The sequence below is a fragment of the Theropithecus gelada genome, chromosome 5 (genome assembly GCF_003255815.1).
Source record: "Theropithecus gelada isolate Dixy chromosome 5, Tgel_1.0, whole genome shotgun sequence".
Classification (NCBI taxonomy): domain Eukaryota; kingdom Metazoa; phylum Chordata; class Mammalia; order Primates; family Cercopithecidae; genus Theropithecus; species Theropithecus gelada.
The window spans coordinates 88,375,366-88,382,449 of record NC_037672.1 but is presented as its reverse complement, the minus strand read 5'-3'; the positions used below and the strand labels follow the sequence as shown (position 1 = coordinate 88,382,449).

The 7,084-nt window shown below is 39.6% G+C and overlaps 1 protein-coding gene across 2 annotated transcripts in view; it reads right to left on the bottom strand.

The window, feature by feature from the left end:
- The window catches only part of LNX1 (ligand of numb-protein X 1), a 195,404-nt gene that overhangs the window by 71,482 nt on the left and 116,838 nt on the right, over window positions 1–7,084 (bottom strand). The window lies entirely within an intron of this gene.

The following is a 7,084-nucleotide window of genomic DNA, read 5'->3' as shown; positions in this document are numbered from 1 at the left end:
TAAATTGATCATCAATTGGATGACATAAAACTTACATTTTAGGTAAGGGTCTTTGTTCTTCTGGAAAACCAGAAGATTTGGTTCACTGCTGTCTTACTGTTAATAGTATTAATATGTTTTGAGGAGATACAGTTTGATAATAAATAGTCCTATGGTTTAAATTATATATATTTTTCTCTTCTAAAATGAGTGAAAGCTTTCACAAGACCTTGATGGCACTATGGACATTATCTTGTCAAAACTGTGGTGGATTTGAAGGGCTAGTGATGAAGAATGGAGGTTTCCTGTCCTAGAAATAACCAAAGGCCCAGGTGTGGAGGTGGCAGAAAGTGTCACTTAAGGTAACAGATGTTTGTTGAGACCTGTACTACCATTTCACACATAGCATCTATCACATTTAATACTCACCTCCAAATCTGAGGACGAAGGTGGTACTTTCTCCATTTTACAGATAAGAAATAGATTCAGAGAAATAAGTCACACACCCAAGTTCACACAGCAAGAAGGCCTAGATGATTTTTCTTAAAGTTCATTCAATTCTAACACAACCAGTAAAATGACAGATCAAGAAATGAAAAACAGGTCTGTAATGCTTTAAGCCTATACTCTTTCTAGTACCAGTCAATATTACCTACAGGGCAGACTCAATTTCTAGAAAGTGAATTGGGTTTCTGAAGAGACTACAAGGTTTAGGGGAAATAAACATCTGGGTCCTGCACAAAGATGCCCAGCTGAGGAATTGAAGGAATTGAGGAACTGAACATCCAGCTGCTGCTCTGCTTTCCAAGAGGCATGCTAGCAGGAGATGCATCTGTCAAGAGGAAGGAACCCTTTCTTTGCAAAAAAAAAAAAGCTCTGTCTGCTTGCCCAAGTGGGTGTTTTCCTCTGATTTTCACATGATCTGGGGGTGCTTTCTTGTAGTTTACACATGATCTAAGACTTACCCTTGTGGAGGGAGTCTTAGAGTCTTAGATGGGAATTTGTGCTAGATTTGGAAGCTTTCAGAAAGTTCTGTGTATTGGATAAACAGTAGTGGTCTACATCAGATAGCCTTTTGCAGCCACAGGGCCTCACATGTGTCATGCTCCTCTTTCACTCTCATTTAGAACTCCCCAAACTACTCATGGTGGGCTATAATCCCCTTTCGTCACACATTAAAAAAAAAAATTAATTAAAACCTCTGGCCAGGCTGGGAGCAGAGGCTTACACCTGTAATCCCAGCACTTTGGGAGGGTGAGGAGGGCAGATCATTTGAGGTCAAGAGTTTGAGACCAGCCTGGCCAACATGATGAAACTTGGACTCTACTGAAAATACAGAAGTTAGCTGAGTGTGTGGTGCACGCCTGAAATCCCAGCTACTTGGGAGGCTGAGGCAGGAGAATTGCCTGAACCTGGGAGATGAAGGTTACAGTGACAAGATCACACTGCTTCACTGCAGAGTGGGCGACAGCATTCTGTGTGTATCTAGCTAACCAAACAGCTCAAAGACACCTGGTTTCCTGCCTGGAATACCAGCTCTATTTTGACCTCAGCAGAGCTTAGAAATATTTCTGTGCCTCAGTCAAAGTTCACTGGCCACCATCCCCCAAATAGAGGGAACTGTCAGGCCAGTGGATGAAAAAATAGCAAAAACCACAATTACTTTTGCACCAACCTAACAACTTGAGGGTTCAAAAGTGCTTACAGGCAGTCTCAGTTAGGGAAGGTTCTTCTTGGATCAATGCCAGGTAGGCAATCCTGTTATCCTGTGGCCAAAACAGTATCTCCCTTTCGGGGAGGGCACTCTGAAGGCCAGGAAAGGGCTGTGTTGGGGGTTGGCATGGGGAGGCACTGGCAAGCTAGGCTGGGCTGGTTAAGACAATGAAATTCTTTGTTAGGTCAGTCACATCTTTAGGAAATACCACCCTGCAATTTAATAAAATGGGCAAATAGGTAATTTGCAAATTGGACTCTGCAAATTTCTAGTATCTAATTACTATTTAATCAAAATAATCACTTGGTTATTGACATTCAATTTTTTAAAATGCAAGCCATTGTGTGGAAGACTTTGCTTAAAGGAAAAGCATCCACAGTATGTTTTGGGGACTTTCTAGAAAAGAAAAAAAATATTTAATAAAGGTAACATACGCCACATTCAGCAGGAAACGTCTTCCAATCAACAATGATATGAACAAACAAAACCCCATCACTGGGCATGGCACAGTGCTCCCTGAACACATTCCTGTGTCCATCCTCATGTTGATATCAGAAATTCAATTTGAGGAGCTTATAAATGTTGATGTAAAATGATGAGTACTAGTTACTCTTAATGAGACACAATAGCTACTTCTGAATCATTTTCATAATCTTGAATTCTCACGTCTGAATTACCAACTGATCAAGCCACCAAACCCTGGCACAAAGTGGGGAAATCAACAAGTGCAACTTAGTATCAGAATGCCTACTTTTTGGAAGAAATTTTAAAGCCCAACGAAAACCCTTGGCCAACCAGCTGGTAAAGATAAGTAAGAACTAAGGCACAGCTTTTCACAATAACAGTGATGAGAGGCTTTTCCCTCCAGATCCCTGTGCTACTCTGGACGCAAATAGACCCTATCTCAATGCCTTTCCACCTAATCTAGTATCTGCTTGAAATTCTTTTTTCTGCTCAACATTACCCTATTCCATCTTTCTGCCTTCACAATCCAGTTTAAAGGCATCTTTTAAGGGCCTTTCCTTCAGGCTGATGGTAAAATTATTCTCTTTCCTCTTGAACTTTTGTAATCTCTGTAACTTATCAGTTGTGAATTCCTTCGACCTTTTCTGTTACATTGTGAGGACCTTAATGGTAGAAACTCTGTCTTAAAATCTTTGAATCTCCAGCAGCTGGCTCCAAAGAAGGCTCATGATGTTTATAAAATTATAGAGCTAATTCCTCTTTGTAAGAGACACAATCATCATGCTAAAGCAATAGAAATGAAACCTAAATGAAGGGTGAGGAATACATAAGAGGCTAAATATATGCTGGATCAAATAAGGTTTTAGACTCTTCCCCGCCCCCTCCCCCCCCAAAAAATGAGAACAAAACCTGACCCAAGCTTGTGTGTATAAACATTACTTACAACTGAAATATACTATTAGGAACTAAAATATTCAGTTTTATGTTCTCAGCACCAACGTCACTTTCTTCAATTCACATTTATAAACATATGAATTTCCATGAACAGATATTGTTTTATGTTCTACATGTTCAGTGAACTAGCAGATTCAAGGTATAAGCTATTTTTCTAAGACAAGGATTATTTATTCATTATAACTGACTTTCTTCTATTTTAGGAATTTATCTGCTTAGCTGTACAGCACTTTCATAATGTGGTGTGGTGCTCCCTATATGATGGCTTCAAAATCCTTTTGAGAGTGAGTTTGCATGAATCCCCCACACCCAGAATTAGTCTCTATGAGCCTGGTGCTGACTTCTGGTGCTGACTCTGTTATTACGATTCTTAGCCCCAGGGCACTTCTTGGCTCCACTGGTTCTGGAGGGCAGGCTCCAGCCTCCTTTCAAGCAGTTCATTCATGCATAGGAAATGCTTTGACTCTTCTGTACATTTCCAGTGTTTCTCTTTACATTCTTTGGCATTGTCACCTTCGCTCAGCAAAAGCCTGAACTTTGCAGCCTCACTGCATGGGTGTTGAAGCTCATACACATCCAAATTACAGGTGGACAGTGCAATAGTCAGCCTCAGCAGCGGAAAGGGGGCTACAAGGGCTGTCATCTACTGGACTTTGTGAGGACAATGACTTTGTGAAAGTTGCCTCCTCCCTGACAGATTCAGTATCTTCTCCAATAAATAAGGGAAGAATTACAGGAATTCTAGTTCTATTACAAAGGCAAAATGCCACCAGCAATTAGGTGATGTTTATGGTTTAATAAAGTTTACTTTTTCTTTATTCACCCACAAACTAATATTTTTGAGCTTAGTATGTGCCAGGTTAATGTTTTCTAAGTTTATTTAATACTCAGAATTCAGGATTGCCCATGTTTAAGTGTTTTCCAGTCTGTCTCCTAAAATTCTTCATAATAACATGCAGGTCGTTGCCTAACCCTTTGTGTCCGCTAAGTGTATTTTCCCTTTGAAAACTGCTCATTTGCCAGTTGGAAGAACTGTCAATCACTGGGGGTCATCCAGAGATGACAGCCAAAATGTTTAAGAAATACATAGTCCTCCCTTATCCATAGTTTTGCTTTCCGCAGTTTCAGTTACATGTGGTCAACTGTAGCTTCAAATTATTAAGTAGAAAATTCCAGAAACAATTCGTAAGTTACAGTTCAATAGTAGCCATATGCTATGTCACAATGCTGTGTCATTCACCTCTCTTCATCTCATGTGGGCATTTTATCACTTCATATTATCACACGTAGAAGGATGAGTACTGTACAATAAGACATTTTGCGAGAGACCACATTTGCATAATTATTACAATATATTGCTGTAATTATTTTATAGCATTGTTAATCTCTTCCTGTGCCTAATTTATTAATTAAGCTTCATCACAGTTATGTACATGTAGGAGAAAACAGTGTATACAGGGTTCAATACTATGGTGGTTTCAGGTATTCACTGAGGGTCTTAGAACACATTCCCTGTGGATAAGGGGGTACTACCATATAGCCTAGACAGCAACTAATGAGAACAGATCATTGACCAAAGTTGGCCTAAACAAACTGGCTAAGTTTACCTACCCTGGCATCATCTCCCTGGAAGGTGGGGACTAGCTGGGAGAAGCATATGATCAAACCTAGTCAATTAGGACATCCATGGCCAAAGGTATTGGCTCTGGGATGGACATGTGACTCAAACATCAGATCAATCAGAGCTGAGACGACACATGTCTGGTTGGTGGTAAGAGCCTACCCATAAAAAAAAGCCATCACAGAGGAAAGCAGAACAGCCCGATACAGAGAGAATGCATATTGATATGGTTCTAAGATACAGGGATGTCTGGAGTTTTCAGTTCATGAACCATTCTGGTCTTGCTGGCTTATTGGCAGTTACAGCTTAAGAGTCCTCACCAACACACACACACGTGCACATACACACACACACACACACACACAGAAAACAACACGAGAAAACTTAGAAAACCAAAACTTAGGCACTGAACTGACACAATCTAGGAGATAAGGGCACTGGAGCTGGACTGGGAAACACAATAGCTACCTTCCCCCAGGCATTAACTTCAGAGACAGGAGGACAGAATCTGTGGAGCAGGAGCAGGCAGTGGGGATGGCAGCATAGTTGAGGAGACAAGGTACTTCTAAATTTCCCTAGTCCAGAGACCTAGAGGCCATTGCAACAGAAAAACTGGGTAATGTGGGTGCTGATTTTTAAGGCAACCAAGCTACTGCTTTATATTCACATATTTCTACATTCATGTAGAGACTGCAATGCCTAGGAAATGAGAACAAAAGTCTAGAAGAGAAGAGATATTGGTGGCACACTGCATCCTGGAAGAAACAGTCTACCCAGTAAAACATGAAGCTCTATTGGCAGGGACAGATGCAGGGAGACCCTGGGAACAGAGCAAGCATGGCGTTTGACAGCTCCATGTACATTGTGAGCTCCCAGAGTATGAGAGAGTCAGGAGGAGGTGTACAAGCTACCATCATAGTAGGATAGAGCCACACTGGAAAGAACTTATTACACAGTGCAGGTAAGGCTGGGCTGAACTTACTCTGCATTTGTGGGCCAGAGACAGCATTTGCCTGGTTCCCAGATGCATGACAATCAGAGCCACAGGAAATGAACACACACCATCCAAGGGCAAACACAGTCCTGAAAAAGCTTCTCTATTCCAAGACAGGTGCAGAGAACACATTAACATGGGGCCTGTGGACAAAAATGCTACAGAGACTAGAAAAAATGTAGGTGAATACTTTTCAGACCTCAATATGGAAAAAAAACTTTCACACTTTCTACCATTTAAAGGAACAAGTTTGATATGTTTAACCAAGTAAAAATTAAATACTTTCTCCATCAAAAAGTATTCTAAAGTGATTGCAATTATGTAAAAATGTTTGCCTTCACATACAAGCCTAGCAAATAACAGCTGTGTTAGAGCAATTTGATTATAGAGTTGTGCTCTCTACTTTCCCAAACATTCCTTAAGATTATTTTTAAGTACTGCTTTAAAATATACAGAAAGAATCATAAGTAAAAAAGACTAATGATAATAGAAAAAATAATTGCAACATATGTAATCAAAGATTATCTTTAACATATAAAAGGTATACAAAAGTCACCCAAAAAAGTCACCAAAAATGACTAATATTGAAGAAATATATATGACAAATTAAACATAAGAAAATTGTTCATCCTTATTTATAAAGAAGTGCAACATTATAATTAAAGAATACTGAGATTATATTTTCATGTATCAAATCAGTAATGATAACATCCATTGCATATAAAGATCTTAAGTGAAACACTTCATAAAAGCTGAGAGTAGCAGTATAAAACTTTTAGAAAGCAATTTGGCATATGTATCAAATATTTTTAAAATTTCTTACTTTGAATCAGTAATTTTACTTCTAAGAATTCAGAGTAAAAAAAGTAGTAAAAAAAGTAACATTTTTATTAAAGAATGTTCATCACAAATTATTTAGGATAGTGAAAACTTAAACTTAAGCATGTATCTAAGTAAATGTCCCTATGTCTAGGGGATAGTTTCATTGACTATGGCATACCAAAGACAAGACTATGCAGCCAGTTAAAACCATAATTTTTGTTTAAGTATTTCAGGGTCAAATTACATAGTGTTTAGAATTTGCTTTAAAATGCTCCAGAAAAATGGAGGGGGGACAGGGAATTAAAATTGTAAAATGAGGCCAGGCACAGTGACTCACACCTGTAATCCCAGCACCTTGGGAGGCTTAGGCAGGAGGTATTGCTTGACCTCAGGGGTTTGAGACCAGCCTGGCCAACATGGTAAAATCCCGTCTCTACAAAAAAATACAAAAAATTAGCCGGTGTGATGGTGTGTGCCTATGGTCCCAGCTACTCAGGAGGCTGAGGTGGGAGGATGGCTTGAGCCTGGGGAGGCA